General features: G+C 37.8%; 1 pseudogene across 1 annotated transcript; it reads right to left on the bottom strand.

The window, feature by feature from the left end:
• Positions 1-121: 121 nt before the first annotated feature.
• On the bottom strand, positions 122-19,038 carry LOC308496835 (survival motor neuron protein-like; annotated as a pseudogene). Its single transcript has 2 exons — positions 18,863-19,038; positions 122-927 (listed from the first exon to the last, which is right to left on the bottom strand). The product of its transcript is annotated as a survival motor neuron protein-like (transcript).
• Between the last annotated feature and the right edge of the window lie 314 nt (positions 19,039-19,352).

The following is a 19,352-nucleotide window of genomic DNA, read 5'->3' as shown; positions in this document are numbered from 1 at the left end:
AACGTAAGGTTCATTTTTATAATGATGGTAGACCTACTCCTTAATTAAAATGAGAGCACCTTCCTTCTTTTCTATTTTGTTTGAAACACATAGAGTAACTGGTATGATAGCCACTCACACATTAAGAGATTAACATACATCCCAAGGCATCTTCAAGAGAATCCAGACATATGCCAGGTGGTGGGGGAATCATTGGTGGTCTAGAAGGAAAGGAAGGCAGCCAGCATGGCAGGAAGTGTGGTGGAGGTTGGGGGGTGGTGGACACTGAATTTTAGACCTGGCTTTCCTGGTCCCAGCCTTAATCCTGGCATGGGCAGTGATGGAGGGAGAAAAGGACCCCATGGAACAGCTTTTGAATTGATGTGATTTGCTTTATTTCCAGGAAACCTGGAGGAGTTCTCACTTTGATCTGTTGAAATTTGGTTTTCCTTTTCATTCTCCTGAGCATTCTGTTCTATATTACTAATAGTAGCTACTTCAGAGGTTGGGGAAAGCAGATCAGACAGGTTTGCTCTTCTCTATTTCCATATTCATTGTAAACCATAACACAAGTTTTTCTCTTAAAATCAGTTGGAGTAATGGTAGCTGGGTAAATGGAGGCGTCTTCGGACCAAATAGCAGAACATCTGTCATAAATTTTCCACTGCTTCAAATGAGTTGTAGTACTCTGTTTTTTGGCTTTTATTCTTCTTAGCAGGTGTTCTTTCAGGTGTGCTTTTTGGTTTATCTGAAACTTCAGAAATACCACCACTGCTTAGAGCAGGTTTAAGTGAAGCCACAGGTTTATGGCAAGCTTTTATCAATGCTGTATTATCCCAGACGTCAGCATCAGCCCGCTGGCCTGTGCCGCGCCTCCTGGCCAGGGCACTGCCACTACTGCCTTGTCCTCTCATTGCCACTGCAAGACTACTGCTAGTGTAAACAGATCTTTAAAACATAATGTTGAGTTAAAAAAAAAAGGTAGAATGCGATTTATAGCCCAATGCCATTTAAGAAATACACATATGACACCACGTATTTGTAAGGCTCTTAAGAACATATATAAAATATGGGATAGGATGGAGGAGTTGAGATAAGTAAGAGAATAGAACAAGAATAAATGACAAATGCAAAGCATAAAATGTAGTGAGGAAAGAGGAAAGTAGATAAAGAGTGTAAAAGTATCATATAAAAGTTTGAATGCCCTGCAGTAACCAATAATGACAACGAGCTGAGATCCTCAGGAGAATGATTTCTTTAACAAGGAAAGGGTAAGAGAGACACTCAGACCACCGTAAGAAAAATAGAGCTTCTTATAGGGTATATAAGGCCCAGAACTACAACTGTTAACTGGCAAGCAATCAGGAACTGATAAATCTCTAGGAACCAATTACTATCTCTGTTTCTCAGGTCATCTCTCTTCTGGCTTTCAATTTGCTGAGTTCTCTCCCATTAGACTACTGGCTTATCCAGTCCTTCATTTTGTATTCTTTTTACTGCTTCATAGTTTCAGCTTTTTCATCCTCACTTTAGTTTTGACCTGATGGAACATTGCATAAACTCTACATCTGTTTCCTCCATGCGTTCCTCATGCTACTCCCTAATTCCCCCACGTGCATCCTTCCCACCACTGTCTCATGCCTTCACATTTCCTGCTTCAAATACATCTGTACCCAGCTTAGCATTAGAGATAATATTCCTGGAAATAGGAGGACTGAATAAGCACTGCTCAGGGTCATTATAACTTTGTCCCTGTGGGGACTCATTCTTAACTACAACAACATACCATTTGACGTTCATTGGATGACATGCACATTCTCCTTGTTCTTTAGAATTATTCTAATGATGGCTTTAGGCTAGTGGGTATTTCAGGTACTTGGAGTCACACAGTACAAATGGCTGCCTAGACTTGCACTTTCAATAGAGCCCATGATTAAGACAATTGTTTGGAAATGCATTGAATTTATAGACTAATTTGGAAAGAGTTGGTATCTTTAGTTTTAAGTTACTCTGTATATGTATAGATAAATAGATAAATAGATAAGTAGATGATAGACTAGATAGATAGACAAGATGATGATGATGATAGATAGATAGATAGATAGATAGATAGATAGATAGATAGATAGATAGATAGACAGACAGATAGATACTGTGTGTTGTGCAGGGCGGCCTGCAGGGCCTCTAGTCCCGCTCCCCACATAAGAATGCAGGATGTGGCTAGGCCAACAAGGAGCACCCACAGAGCTATAGATAGGTGTCATGCGGGGGACCCTGCTCCGTGCGCCATTTGTCACGCCGGGCGTCCGGCGGGGTGTAAGGTGGGGTCTCTTCTCCCACTCCCCACATAAGAACACAGGACATGGTGAGGCCAAACAGGAACATCTACGGAGCCATAAGTAGGGGAATTATATCACTATATTCTCACCGCTGGCATCTGCCTCTCTGCAATCCGCTCTTGCTAGCCCCCATTCCTTTCTGCTAGCGTAGCCACAGCAGTTATATTAGTGGCCAATGGCTCACTGGTTACAGCTGACGGCCAACTAGCCACAGCTGCTGGCCATCTGATCACAGTTGATGGCCATTTACTACCTGAGCCAGCACCTTTCTATGTGAGGCCGAGAGCCTGGAAACTGCTTTTGGGGGCTTTGTCCCCACAATAGGAGAGTCATACCACTATGTTCTCACTGGAGGCTGGATTCACATGACGTGCGACCTGCTGTCTGCTTTTCTGCCAACCGACCAACTACACTCTCCATCGCAGCCATGGCAGTTATATCAGTGGCCAATTGGCTAACCAGCTACAGCTGACGGTCAACTAGCCACAGCCGACGGCCGTCTACTACCCGAGCTAGCACCTTTCCACATGAAGCTGAGAGCCTGGAAACTGCTCTCTGGGGCTCTGTCCCCACACTGTGTTTCCTCGAAAATAAGACCTAGCCAGACCATCAGCTAATGCATCTTTTGGAGCAAAAATTAATATCAGACCCGGTATGGTATGGTATGGTATGGTATGGTATGGTATGGTATGGTATGGTATGGTATGGTATGGTATGATACGATATGATATGATATGATACGATATGATACTCAGTCTTATAATAAAATAAGACCGAGTCTTATATTAATTTTTGCTCCAAAAGACTCATTAGAGTTGATGGTCCAGCTAGGTCTTATTTTCGTGGAAACACAGTGAATAGACAGATAGATAGGCAAGTATTTTCATTTATTTAGGTATTTTCTATATCTTTCAATGAAGTTTCAGACTTTGTCTTGTTCATTCATTATTAGGTTAATTCCTACATAATGTAGAGTTGTTTTCCTTCACTTATATATAAATGACTTATATTCTATTGTACTTTTTGTTTATTTTTGCTAAGCATAGAAAAATATTGATTTTTATAAGTCGTGAATCTTATTTCTGAGTGAATTCTCCTTCTGTTTTTCTAGATAATTCCTCTAATAAGATATAGTCTCCATCATCATTTTATTCTTTTTCATTTTGAGTCTTTACACTGGTTCTTTTTTATATCATTATTCATCTTTGAAAGTGCTCAGCCATTTAGTTTTTAAAAAATAGTAGAGAGTCTTTGATTTGGGTTTTTGCTAACCAAATGCTATTGCCTTAGCCCTAAATTTTTGACATGAAGCATGGTGGTGTGACTCATAGAACTGTCATTAAATCCCAACTCTTTGTGTTGTGATCCAGTTTCCCTGTTTCCCCACCCTCTCTCTCCTCATTTGCCCTCTAGAAAGCAACACTGTAGTTAACTGAAATGTCACATCATTAAACTTCCAGACAAAATGGTAGCCTGAACAGATACAAACACTCTCCTTCCCTGCATCAACTTTGACAACTAAAAATATTGGGTCAATGTGTTTTAATTCAAACCACGTGTATCTTTTCAAATACAGTATTCTGATTTACATCTTAAGTGTGATATTGTCTAACAACAAAAATAATGAAACGAAATATTTAAACTTTTCTCATTTAAGATTACTGTTAACAATAACATCAGTATTATAATTTGCAACTACTCCATGTACCTTGAATGATAAAGCAATAATTAAATATATTAAGATTTTAGGAACTGTTTTACTTAGGATTCTTCCAGAAGCAGGCCCTGAGACAGGAATTAAAGTGAGAATAGTTTAGTTGGAAAGCACAAATAACTCTGTGCTTTATAGGGAAAGGAAGGCAGCCTATAGGGTGGTGCTATTAAACCAGCTACCACAGTGAGAGATTAAAGCTGAATCCCACAAGGAAACTCTGAGAACGCATGCAAAACATATGCCTCAGAACTCTCCAGCTCAATGAAGGAAGGAGCTCGAGTTCTTATATACCTGCTTACAGTGATGGAGAGCTGCCCTCTAGGGATTGTTAATTCATTAGCATTAAAGTCTGTCATATGTACAGGCAGTTTCCTACAATTTCAGGACAAAAGGAGCAGATACTGGCAGTTACAAAGGAGCAAGATTTCCCAGAGATACAGATTGGGAACAGCCTGTATCTGCTGCAGTCCATCCCTGGCATTAATCAGATGCCCTCTGTCCCCATGCTGAGTTCACTTCACCTAATTATTGTTCTTCAAAGTGGTAAACAATCACAATTTTTATTTCAAAAGGAAATAAATTTACAACAGGGTTAATATCAATGCGAGCTACTGTCTTGGCTGGCTGTTGCAGATGGTCCCAAGGCTACAACTGATATTCGCCATCTCCCTTTTCTAACACACATTATAGGTTCTCCTCACTTTTGGACAGCACTTGTGCCCATCTAGGTGGGTTGCTCAGTGGAGTAACCCAGACCTTCAAACCTCAGAAGTCTGCACCTCCGATTACCTTTATCTTGTCAGGATGCTGTTCTTGCACTTCCCTATTCATGGTAATCATTGGCTTTGAAGGCAGTAAGAGGAACCCAGCAAATCTCCTAGTTCCAGATAGATTTCTTGCTGTCCCTATTTGGTAGCAGAAATCCTACCTTCTCACAACAATCAAGGTCAAATTACTCCTGTCAATATACTAACCACCGCCCCCCTTCTTGTTTCTTCCAGTCTATTTCTGTGTAAAAAAAAAACAAAAACAAAAACCTATTAAGGGTAGTTTGAACAGTGGTTGCCTTCTTCTTTCTGTCCTATAACTAATGATAATGATGAAACATCTTTTTATGCCTTGGCAAATTGTCATACTACTTTCTAACTTTGAATCAGCTTCCAGCATTTTATCCCTTCCACGTTCAATGTGGTGAACTATCTCTGAGAATTCCGTGAATGTACAGTTTCTCACTTGCATTCTTTTTTCTGCGATATCTTCGTCCTTTCTGTCATGACCATTTTTCCCATTCACGTCAATAAGGTTGTCTTCACTAAGTTCCTCTGATTGGAGTCTCTTAAATAGCAGTAGTGTCAATATTCCCACAATCAGCTATTTCTTCTTTAACCCCGTTTACATTCAATTAGAATTTCACGTCTAGCATTATCACTTTTTGTTCCTTTTCTACAGTTTAATTTTTTGGTGGCCAATTTCCCCTTTCAATTATTTTTGTAAAATGTTACATGGCTTTCTCACTGGGACACAAAGAGACAATGCAACTATACATTTTCCATCTGTGTATAAACTGAATAACAAATATTATTAGCCGCCCTATTTTGTAAGTCCCGACACAGCACTCTCACAATTGATTTCTAGGCACACTTTCTTGGTTCCTGACAATATATTATAGCTAGGTCCTGCAACTCCTCTGGTGAGCAGTCCCTTTCCTGACAAATCCGAGATAGCGCTTGCCTAGTTGGGTCATACTGAGGTAGAGCCTAGTTATGGGCCTCGATACCACAGGGAGAAAATCTTGAGGTAAGTATACTTGCAAGCATATTACCTTACAAAACATCTGCCTCAGGTGAGGCGGGATTGGGAGGGGAGGTGATTACTATCACCTAGTAAAACAAGTTATCAATTTCTGCAGGCCTAGGAGTTCAGGAAGGTCTTGGGGAAATTCACTGGGTTACTTCTGCAAGTCCAAGAGTTCATGGAGATCTTCAAGGAGTTGAAGATTCTTGAGTCAATCCATTCTAGATATCAGGGCCCCACTCTTTTCAGGCTCCTAATTTTAAAAAGAGGCTTGCCAGAGCTATTATAATTCTTTGTAATTCTACTATTCTCACAATCAGATCCTGGGCCTAATTTTCAGCATAATCTGTAATCTAGTTTTAGAAGATGAGAGCTTCCTTAAATATTGCCAGAGAGATTTTTTTGGCTTTCACACAATTCCCATGGTTCATGACTGGCTAGTTTGAGTGTGTGGTTTTCTTTCTTCAGCACATTCATGTCATTTAACAGTAAGTGATCAAATCCGTAGTCCCGATAATTACCAATGCCACCATCTCTCAAATTCTGGAGATAACACATAAAATGGTGCACCACCCTTCACCTCATCCCATCCCAATTCAGCACAATAACAGTCTTAGTGATTGTAATGCTGTTACATACCAGAGTTTATCACCGCCCACTTATTACTAGCAATGGGATCTTTCTGCAATCTGGATGTCAAGTAATTCTAGAATTCAACTGGAAGATCTGCTTTCTAGAACAACTTGTGGTATCAACTGCCTTAGTTTAAGGTTCTCCAACCCCAAAGCAGACCCAGAGAAAATAATCAAATACAAATATTTATTTGGGAGTACCAATAAACAATGGAGGGGAAGGCTAATGTGAGATAGGGAAAAGAAGACAGTCAATAAATTGTGCATTATGAAACTGAATATTACAGTAGGCAATTACTGGAGTTTAATCCCTTGGGGAATATCTGGGAAATTATGTAAAATGCATGCCTCAGAATTATCCTGAGGGCCAAAGAACCTGGAATATTATATACCAATTTCTCTCAGTCATTGGTTGAGAACAGCTCCCGGGAGTTGTTAATCCCTCAGCATGTACAACCTGTCAGGATCACAAGGAAAGTGTGGAGAGCCCTTATCCAATAATGGTAGTTGAAGTCAGCTAGAAAACAGAGTAGTGGAAAGACTTCAGGAATCTGAACAAGGCAATACAACATCTGCTATACCAGACGTCCCTGATCCTCAGAAAAACAAACTCTTGAACCTTGGTGCAGAGTGGAATTAAAAAATAGTCTCCCCATGAGTCTGGATATAGAAAATTCCCTGAATCATCAGATCACCAAAGAAGGGGGAACATTAGGCTAGTGTTATGGCCTGACTTGTGTTCCCTCAAAATTACATGTTGAAGCCATAACCCCCAGTCCCTCAGAATGTGTCTGTATTTGGAAATAGGGTCTTTAAAGTGATTATTAAGTTTAAAGAAAGCTGTTAGGGTGGGCTCTAATGCATTCTCACTGGTGTCCTTATGAGAGGAGGAGATTTGGACACACAGTAAGACATCAGGGGCACAAGTACAGAGAAGAAAGACAACATGAGGAACAGCGCAAAGGCAGCTATCTGCAAGCCAAGGAGAGAGGCCTCCAAAAAAACCAAAACTGTCAACACCTTGATCTTTGACCTTTTGCCTCCAGAACTGTGAGAAAAATTTATTTGTATTGTTTAAGGCACCCAATTTGTGGTACTTTTCCTGGCAGCCCTAGCAAACTGGGATGGCTCCAGGGACGTCATCACTGTGGAAGCAGAATCACAAGAAAAGGATTCTTTTATCAGGCAACTCTATCCTAATCAAGCACTTCTTCCACAAAGTGCAAAACAGAACTTGGAGTTCCTTACCCTGTCAGACTTTCAGGACCACAGAACTTGTGAGGCTCACGATGCCTTTAATAATACAGAAGTCCATCTTCATAAATGAAATCCAATCGAAATGACACCATAGATAATCTTGGTCCTTTAAGTATGTCTGATTCACTGCTCCTACATGAACAGGACACAGCTGGTCCAGACTCTGGTCCTCCACTGCATCCTTCAGTCAGAAATTAGATGCTGCAGAGGATGCCTGGGGACAACTCCTGAAAAGAGGCCTTCCTGTCCCTCTTTCTCCCCTGGAAAGCTACTACAGACCCTCCCAAGAACCATTTCCACCAAGTGATTTCCCTACTGTAGCACACCTTCCACGGGCAACAAGAAATGTCTCTCCACCATGCACTGTATTTTGTCTTCCATCCTACAACCTAAAAAAGAAGTGAGTCACTTTCAGAGTTGATCTAGCCTTCCAGTAAGATCCAGGACCACAGGAAAACGTTCTTTTCTGTCTCAGCTAAGGTAATTTTGATTTTTTTCTTTTAGTTATATTGCTGCTAGTTAAGTGAATATACAATGGCTCAAATGGAAACTTGATAGAAGTATAAGTCTTAAGATAGTGATTATTGTAATTGGAATCCTATGTCACTTCCACTTTTTATTGTAAGTAGTATACTTATAGTAAATCTGCTATTTTTATCAAGTACTATAAAATAATTCAAACACACAGCAAGAATGTGTTGTCTTTCTTCTAAACTAATTTTTAAAAATAAATTAATTAATTAAATAATTTTCAATTTTTTCTCTTTTAATTTTATTGCTATTAGTTAAATGACTGTATAATAGCTCATGTTGAAACTTAATAGATTTATAATTCTTAAAGGTAATGCTTTATAAATGTACATTCTATAAATGTAAATCTTATAAATAAATTATTTCCATTTAATAAGTTTAGTTGGACTCCAATTCCAAATATTTATATTTAAGGCTTGGATAATGTTACCTTAGTATTTTCTCATTGCTATTAACAAGTCTTCTTATTAATCCAGAAACACGTCATCTAGTTTCGGTGCTATAGTCAAGTAATTATACAAGTGTTCTAGTAGAAACTTAGTAGAATTATAATTCTTAGGATACTGTTTTATAACAATAAAAGTCGTAAGTGTTGTTTATTTAACAGTGAATTCTGTGAGTCAGTGGTTTTATTTTTTTCTGTTTTAAATAGTGGAAGTATAGTATTTCGGTTGTTGGTGTTTGTATTAGCTTCCTGTAGCTGCTATTATAAATGACCACAAACTACAACAAATTTATTTTCTCTCTGTTCTGGAGGCTGGAAAGCCAAAATCAAAGTGTCAGCAAAGTCACACTTCGTTTGGAGGCTCTGGGGAGAATCTTTCCTTGCTTCTTCCACCTTCTGGTGGCAGCTAACATCCCCTGACCTCCTTGACTTATGACCACATCACTCCATTCTCTGCCTATCTTCACACTGCCTTCTCCTCTGTGTGTGCCTTCTCTCCTATGTGTCTATCTTGTCATTGGATTTAAAATCCATCCAGGTAATCCAGGATTATCTCCTCATCTCAATATCCTTAATTACACCTACCAAGACCCTTTTTCCAAAAATGGTAACATTCACAGGTTCCAGAACATCAGATATAGACATACCTTTTTAGGGGAGCCATTCAACCCACGACAGTATTTTACAAGTCCCCCATAATGTGAACTGTAGTGAGACTTTTACATAATTAGTCTAGAAAGTGGAGACATTTGAACCTCAAAGTCTATTTCTGTATAGACTTGTATTTATTCTGGTTGTTAGATGACTATATTTACCTTTAAAATAGTTGTTATTCTTTGAGAAAATAACATAGACTAATATTTGTGGAATGAAAGATAGTAGAGTGGGAAGTCAAAGTATATTTATTTTTTTAAATGTGTGCGTGGATTAAGGACTAAAAAGATGCACACTAAAATGTAAACAGTGGTGCTGGAAGGAGAGGGGGAATTGGAGGACGGGGAAGGATGAAGTGGGAATTTTATATTCCTTCTTTGTACACATTTGAATTAAAGTGCACACATAGTAAAAAATAAACATACATAAAGAGAAAAAGAGACAGAAATTCAGAATGGCAGAGAGAAAATAAGTACAGGAAGTTGAAAGTTGGTTCAGAAACCACTCTCTAAACTACAAATGCCCCCAGGACAGTCCTCTTCTGTGTGGCCCAGCAGCTTCCCCCAGCCAGAGGCTGGACTTTAAAGTTCCTACAGATGGAGAGGATTGGAAAGAGAGACCATATTCTGTGAAAATGAACTTCACCTACTTCATGACTTGTCCTAGGGCTTGTGTTAAACTATGGGTACATTCTAATTTTCACAAAGTTTGTTATTCTGGGCCTTAAAGATAAACATTTTAAACTGGATCCCAAATTAAACTCATAAAATGCAAAAAGACGTGATTCATACACTCAAGTTACACACACACACACACACACACACACACACATACACAGCATATATGTTTATGAGACTAAGAATTATTGTACCAATCATTAATATGTGTTCAGGGAATAGTTGTAAGAAAACAAAATTCTAGCCAGAACTATGAGTTATGTTCCTTTAGGATTTAGGAATACAGTGAAGATGTTCATTTTTCCATAACATTTCTCTATTCTTTTAAAACACTTGAAGCATTATCTGAGCACAAACATGAGAGTGTTTGACAGAAAAAAATATTCTGCAGCTATTTAAAATGTCTTCAGGAGCACAGATTGAATTTCTTCTGATGCATCAAAGTTTGAAATAGATGAATCTAGCAATGTCACTTTTTCTTTCTTCCAAGAATAACCTTCATGGTTAAATATGTTTTTCCAACTTGTGCTCTAAGCAAACATTCCTTATCACAGTTCTTCTTCTAAAAAGAATCCATTAAAAGCCTTTATACCATAAAGATCCAATCTACATCTTAACTTTTATAAATCAGATTTTCATGAATACATATAAGGAATTTTGTCAACAGATAAATTATGATGGCCAATGAAAAGTCATGTTTTTTGGAAGAAAATTTAAAACTGAAGCTATGTATATCTTATATGGACATCAAGAATCCATAATGTTTTTTTCTTAATAATTGATGTTTATTTTTGTTTCTGTTCATTGCCAGAATTTTTTTTGCAACTAACCAGTATATGAGGGGCCAGGTCATTTCCCCAGAAATATGATTACATTAGTCACTCATTAAATCTTGAGTTACTTTTGTTCCAAAGTTTTCTAAGGAACTCATTTGATCATCTCTAGACCAAGGGAGGTTAGTCACAAGTCCTAAAGGAATTCACCTTTGCTGAACCAAAAAGAAAAAAAATCAGTAACAGCAAATAGGCTGAAGAAATTTTAACAAAAAGATTTCCCAACCTCTAATAAATATGAATTCATAATACATTGAATAGTTCTACTACAGAATAAATAACCAAAACCTGTATTTATAGCATCTTACGTTGGATGATCTGTAAAGCTCAAGATTAGCATAAATCGGTGATTTACTTGAAGCAACACAGCTCTAGGTCTAATAGCCACTGGGGTGAGTCTTCAACAAAGGTCACTTTCATTTGACAGACCTGAACTACAGTTCTAAGGTATCCCTGACAAAGCTCTATGCTGCTGGAAATAACGTCTTTCAAGTAAGGGTTCAAATGAGAGTTCTCGTCTCACTGACACATTGCATTTGCCCTTTTCTCCCATCACATTTGAATCAAAAGCAGCCAAAATGAGGAGATAAATAGTCATGTTGTTGAATAATCATTAGCTCCATCCTTGCCAGCCCTCTCAATGGTATAATCTATATGTTACTTGTTCCAGAGATCATATAGACAGGAAAAGTACACAGGTAATTCTTAGACTCCAACCCCACAGAAATCTACCATTCCCACCCCAAAAACCAGTACCAGAAAATCCATTTACCATGTTTCCCTGAAAATAAGACCTACCCCGAAAATAAGCCCCAGTTAAGATCGTCAGCCAGACAGACGCATTTAGTACCTTATGATGATATTCCAGAAGATGACATGACTGTATTTGAATAAATGTAAATTGTTGTGCATGAAAAACTAAGACATCCCCTGAAAATACGCCCTAATGCTTCTTTTGGAGCAAAAATTAATATAAGATCCAAGCTTATTTTCGGGCAAACGTGGTAGCTCCACACACAGAGAATAGGATTCAGAATCAGTTCACCCACTGCGTTCCCAGATCAATTTTCTATCATACTTTTCTTCCTAAAATTTCAAAATTGCCTTTAATTAATTAAAAGTATTAATTAATTCCTACCTTTAATTCCCAGAAATGAACTCTAAACATAGTAAAAACAAAACTTTGTTTCATAAAGAAACAAGACTAGCCTTGTCCCCAGTTTGTGTAGTTGTCAGCAGCAAGCTTAGAACTAAAAGGTGCCATGGGAAACCAGAGCAATAGTAAAAAGAAGTCAAAGCAAGTTTCAACATACTTGATGCACGCTTAAGTCATGTTAGTAATAGGCAGGGAAGAGTCAATGGAATTCAGAAAATCCTTGTCACTTTGAGTTTTGTTTTCATCACTGTGCTATGGAGAAGAGAGTTTTGTTTTCACTGAGTTCTGACTTCACTAGAATGTGTTTAATTTCTTTCTAGCAGTGGTAATGACAATGAAAATCTAAACCCTGCCTTGGAGGACTCTTAATTTCTAGTTTGCACTGTAACATATAAATCTCACAAAATAGACTGCACTACAGTGTATTCCAGCTGGCCTTAGTTGCCTCAAGAAGCCACAACAGCTGTGTGAACTCCTTAATAAATTTGCCCCGTTTGGTGGAAGGAGAGGTTAAAGGCTCCAATAAATAATGCGGAGGGCTGGTGTGGCCAGAGGGATTTTTGTTCCTTGCACGAAACATGAAGGTCCAGATGTCCAGTTGCCCAATACACCATTTCCCACCTAGTCTACACAGTTCTTATAAAGACTTTGCTGAAACAGTCTATATTCATCTTGAGAACAGACAACACAAAGAAGAAGACTATGGATCTTTTCAAGATTTGGATTAGAAAGCACAATCGATAACCACAAGATTGCCCTGGGGATCCAAAAGTCAATTTAGGAAATATAATCGATAATGTTGTAAAGATTTTCTAAGGTATCCAATGGACACTTGTCTCATTAGGGAGACCACCTCAGGGATGATGTAGATGCCTGATCACTGCACTGTACACCTGAAGCTGAAGCTGAATAATAATGAATGTCAACCATAGTTTTATATACATGTATATAATATACATGCATATTATATACATGTATATGTATTATATACATATATTATATATATATATATGTAGTCGCAAGAAGTGGAGTACAGCATAAGGAATACAGACAGTGGAAATGTAATGGCTGTATGTGATGTCAGAGGGATAGTGGATGGGGGGAGGAGGGTTATCACATTGTGAAGGGTATAAATGATAAATGTCTAACTACCACAGTGTTTTGCACACATGAAACTAATAAAAAAAATTTTTAAACATTAAAAAGTGATTTAAGTTTGATAACTTAGGGCAATTTGCCCTTGAAGAGCAAAATTATCTCTGTATTTATGATATGGAATAACACATTAAGATACTTAGGAAATGAGGAAAATGCTAGGACCTTGGAAGGTTTTTTTAATAAAAAAAGATAAAGTCTGTTTTTATAGCTTAATTGTTGCCCTTTCTCACATCTTTTCAAGCAGTTGGCTTACAATGAGTTTTCCCCAAAGAATTATACTTATCTAAGAAAACCATCTGAATTCCATTAGTGAGGCAAGCGCCAACAAAGATTAAGACAACCAATTGATATCAGGATATCATATGCTATGAAGGAAAGGGAATAAAATTCACATTGACCCAGAGAATCATAATACACATCCATTATATATTGTTTAAGTTGAATACTGCGAGGAAAAGTTAAAGAGTAACAATTTTATGTAAAATACAGGTTATTAGCCCAGTATTCAGTCTTGTCAAGTGAGTATACGAGTACATTACAGGAGAGTTAACAGAGAAATAAATGGCTAATAAAACGTCCATTTCTTGTAGTTTTAAAAATTAAAATTGATTATCAAAAGGCTGTTTTTCATCCTGTGTAGAATATATCTGTATGATAATTTATGAATGAACACTCATTATTCAGATTTAGAGCCTTTTCTGCATCAGCATCAGATTCACACCAACCAATGCCTCAGCGAATGCTTTTTTCTCAATACTCTATACCAGGAGTTCACAAATTAGGCCCTGCCCCAGCCTGTTTTTGTAAATAAAGTTTTAATGGAAAACAGTCATGTCCATTCAGTTATATATTTTTATGGTTTCTTTTGAGCACAGATTAATAGTTGCAATAGAGACTTTATGGTCCAGGAAGCCTGAATGAATTACTACCCCCGACTTTAACAAAAGGTTTGCCTACTGCTATTCTATACCCCTTCTACCTATCTCTTCTCTCCCAATTTGACTCTCATTTCCTATGGAAATATGTATTTCTAACACCTTATTTATTATAAGCCCTGATGATCATTCATTATATTTCAGGTTTGGGCTTGGAAAAGACTTTTAGTAGATTATAGTTCTTTCCAAGGAACTATAAATTGCTGTTAGCTTCCATAACATAGGCCTTACTCTTTATTCTCTGCTAATTTTACACTTACCCACTTGCACTTTCCTGGTGCAGCCATATAGGGTCATGCAGGTTATCAGTTGCACAAAAGAGCCCAGCAAAGGGGATGAGGCCAAAAGCAGCTTGTTTACCATGTGACAAGCCATAACCCTTGGCACAAGGTCACATCCCTCCAAAAGAAAGGGCACTTTTATTTTAAATTGTGTCAACCTAAAAAAAATAAATAAACAAACAAAAAATACCAGTTCAAGAGACAAAGCATTTATTTGGGATCTAGGAATTACAATTCAGGGGACACAGATTAAGAAAGATACCCAAATAATGTCCCAGTTACAAGAGAGGGAATTGGGGTTTTTTAATGGAAAAGAGAGGAAGATGGCGTAAGTTGTTTTTAGGAATTCATTGTTGCTGACAAGCAAAGCTAATTTTGTAGTTCGTCAATTGATCAGGCGAAGTGGTCAATAGGAAAAAGTTGAATGTTACCAGTTCTTTCAACAAGATATTCTTGTTTTCGCTAACTTTTTGGAATGTTGACCGTTTGGCCCAGTTCAAATATTAGGCAAACAGGACGTGCAAGGCAGTTCCTCTGGAGAGATGTAGGAACGGTGGAGCAAATAATGGTTAAAAGGAAGAAGAGAGGTTCTCATGGAAAATTAGGAGTAGGAAAGTGAAAGATGAGAAATAAAAGAAACAGGAGGTTTGGGTACGAAAAGAAGAGCCTGGGTAAGGGGTGTGAAAGGAAGTTTTGAGATGACAAATACGAGTTAAAGAGAAAAGAAAAATGAGAAATGGAACCATAGTTGTGACTAGCTAACAAGTAATTAAAGAAATTGTTTTATTTTGTCTTAAAATATACAATTACCCCCAAAATAAAATGCATGATAGCCGAGCTGAAAGAATTTCTGCAGAGATCAATGTTAGAATTCAAGGATTTAAATATTTAAATATTTCATGATAGGAAATTAAAATAAAGAATAATGTATAAAACTAAATTTGCATTTTGTGTTTTTCTGAAGAAATCTTTAATGTTATACATTTGGATTCTTTATACAATTTAACTCTCTTGAAATAAATATATTATAATTCTGATTATTCAAAATATTATATTGACTTACTAAAAGATTTTGAAAATTATTTATGGGTAACCAGTTAGAAAGTGAAACGTTTGGGGAAAAAAAAGGAATTAACACTTAGCAACTCTACACTACACATTACAAAGTGATTATCTGACTCATATACTTGGGTTTGCTTTAAGTCAAAACATGAAGTGTTTCCTGAAGTGACTAATAAATTAGATGACTATTCTAAACCCCATGTTGATAGAAATATTAATGATAAAAAATAGTGAACACAAACATACCCAACAACTTGCAGAAAGTTTATGGGGAAAATTCCCTTTCTTTAACACATTCCTAGATTTTGCAAGGTTTGAAGTGGGCCTCTCCTAAAGAAACCACCTTTCTCGTACAGGGGGCTCTCCTCTAAAATATGTCTCCTCACCATTGAAATCATACCATACTGTATATGACCTGAATAGAGTGATGACATTTCAAGACGCAATCTTAGCATGATATCACATCCAAGAGAATTAAAAGTTGGATAAAAGTTGTATTGGTTTTGGTTTTGTCTTGAATGTTTTTTTTTGTTTTGTTGCTGCACAACAAATTATAACAAACTTAGCAGCCTAAGACAACACCTATTGAGAGCATTTCACTCCAAAGTAGCAGAATATATGAGGTTGTACAATTAAGTTTGCAACTCATCCTAGAAAAAGTGCTACATACCTCACTGCTGAGTATTACTACATTCACCTTCCAAGTACTCCCCATTGGGAAGCTATGTACCAACGCCATCACCTAGTCCACCCTTCAAAACAATTTTGGAACTCTTTTTCTGGAATGGCCATCAGAGCTGTAGTCGTATTACCCTTGATGTCCTAAATGTCATCAAAATGTCTTTCAATATTTCAATATTTCCTTTATCTTCAACTAAAGAAAGAAGTCATTGGGGGCCAGATCAGGTGAGAAAGGGGCGTGTTCCAATACAGTTATTTGTTTACTGACTAAAAACTCCCTCACAGACAGTGCTATGTGAGCTGGTGCATTGTCATGATGTAAGAATCATAAATTGTTGGCGAAAATTTCAGGTTGTCTAACTTTTTCATGCAGCCTTTTCAGCACTTCCAAATAGTAAATTTGGTTAACTATCTGTCCAGTTGGTACAAATTCGTAATGAATAATCCCTCTGATATCAAAAAAGGTTAGCAACATCATTGCAACAAGTTCAAAAACTTAATTGTCAGGCCTCACACAACAGAATATTACTCAGCCATAAAAAAGAATGAAAACTTGCCATCTGCAACAACACGGATGAACCTAGGGGGTATTATGCTGAGTGAAATAAGTCGGACTGCGAAAGACAACTACCATATGATCTCCCTTATATGTGGAATCTAAAGAACAAAATAAATGAACAAACAAAATATAAACAGGCTCATAGGTACAGAGAACAAACTGATGGTTACCAGATGGGAGGGGGTTGGGTTGCTGAGTGAAAAAGGTGAAAAGGTTAACAAATACAAATTGGTAGTTACAAAATAGTCATGGAGATGTAAAGTGTAGGGAATACAATCAATAATATGGTAATAACTATGTATGGTGCCAGGTGGGCATTAGACTAATCGGAGGAATCACTTCCTAAATTATATGAATGTTTAACCACTATGCTTTACCCTTGAAACTAATGTAAAATAATATTGAATGTGAACTGTAATTGAAAAATGTAAAAAGGGGGGAAAAGATCAATAATATTGTGATAGCGTGGTATAGTTATATAAGGGTGGGGGGTCATTGGGAGTTATCTTAGAACTCTGCCGTTTTGTTTTAATTTTATTCATACAGTAGTGTTGGTGATGATGCCATGAAATGTGCCTTCTCATATGACCAGTAACCACCCTCTCATCAATTTCTCAACATAGTAATCCCCCACTGACTAAAGCAGTTACCCTCCTGAAAAAATATAGTAGTTGGCAAGACTACAGTTGGTAAGATCAGGATTTTACAAAAGAAAGGGACCTGGGGGAGCAATGAAAACGTCTTTATTTGTTAGGGTCTGATACTCTTTACAAAGGCATCTGTCTCCTAAACCAATGATATTAGTAGACATTAAATTGTTTCAATAAACAATTGTCCTGACTCATCTTTAATTATTCAGGAAACATGGCTGTAGACAATCATGATTTGCTAAGACTTGTAAATTTGATTGTTTGACTTGCTTGTAAAATTTCCCTCTTTTATAAAGGTTTTTGGAACAGCACTGCCAGCTTACAAATCTGAAGTCTTTTACACTTGCATTTTCCTTTTTGTTATCACAAGTTATAGTAAAATGCTTATATTGCTCTCTTCCTTAACATTTTATTTTCTGGATCTGATTTTTTTCACTGCATATCCTCAGTGCCTATATCTTTCATAAATATTTGTTGAAAGACTGAACAAATAAATTAATAATTGAGTGATTAAATATTGAGAGGCTACAGCATAAAGAGATATCTCTACTCTTTCCTAAATCTAAGGGAAAAGGGAAAAATAATTATTACCTCATTCTTTTTTAATTAAAAGTGCTGAACTGAACCATATATACATAGAAAGATCATGAATTTTCAGTTTAGGACACACTGACATAAAACTGTTTATTCCAAAACAGCATCTGTCGATGGAGTAACTTCTCAGGTATAAATGAGGAAGGAGAAGTGTCACCGTTAATTTTATGTGTCGACTTGGCTGGGCCACAGTGCCCAAATATTTGGTAAAACATAAGGGTGTTTTTGTACAAGATTAACATATACATCTGTAGACTTTGAGTAAAGCAGTTTGTCCTCCATCACTTGGGTGGGCCCAATCCAGTCAGTTGAAGGCCTGACTAGAACAAAAGACTGACCTTCCTGAAGCAAGAGGGAACTGTGCCATAAGACAGCCTTCAGACTTGAACTGGAACATTAGCTCTTCTCTCAGTCTCCAGCCTGACGACCCACCCTGCAGATTTTGAATTTGCCAGCCCCCATAATTACATGGGCCACTTCCTTAAAGTAAATCTATCAAAATCTCTCTCTCTCTCTCTCTCTCTCTCTCTCTCTCTCTCTCTCTCTCTCTCTCACAAACACACACACACACACACACACATACACACACACACACAACCCTTAGGTTCTATTTCCCTGGAGAATCCTTACTAATACAGGTCTCAAGGCACAGCTCCACTGTCAGAGTGGCAGCCTGCTAACCTTGGAGCCCTCTGTCCCTCACGACATCCAAGGCTTTGCTCTTGAGCCACAGTCATCACCTATGTTGAATTGTCTCTTGATCAACTTGACATCACAGCCACCCTCTTCAGAGGTCTCCTATGCATCGCAGAAGAGAAACCAGGAACTATGTCGCCAGAATCTCCTTCACTGTGTGGTCACAGGTTAGAGCCCACCAGTGAGAGGTACTTGCAAGAGCTTTAAAAGGCCGGAGAAAAGCAGAGGCTATTACCCTCTGGAGGCCGTTGCCAGCAGCTGCAGGCAGATATGTTCGCCAACAACAGGAGGATCAAAGTAACTCGAGCTTCTTTGAAAATCACTGAAATCACTGCTGCAGGATGAGATCACCAGTGCGGTTCTCCTGCCCTTTGCTCGTGCAGGCCTTCCAACAGTTTCACAAGCCTCCATTCCCTGTATCGAAACCTTTCATATTCAGAGCACATACAATGCCTTCTGTGTTCTAGCCAGATCATACATCACTGACACATTCTTTGGGAGAGAGAGAAAGGACTCTCTTCATTCTCTCCAATTAAACATCCTCAGTTGGGGCTACCCTAATATATTAGATAGGGTGTAATAATTTCAAACTCTAAAGGGATTTTAATTGTCTTCCTCCCGGAAAGCCCCATGGCTCCTATGAAAGTGGGTCAACTCTTCCTCGTCCTGAGGTCATTAGGAAAGCAGCATGACTCTCTATGGAGCAAGAATGAGGTGACTCCCTC

This window comes from Rhinolophus hipposideros (assembly GCF_964194185.1).
Source record: "Rhinolophus hipposideros genome assembly, chromosome: 4".
Taxonomy (NCBI): domain Eukaryota; kingdom Metazoa; phylum Chordata; class Mammalia; order Chiroptera; family Rhinolophidae; genus Rhinolophus; species Rhinolophus hipposideros.
This window is presented reverse-complemented; position numbering and strand designations above follow the sequence as displayed.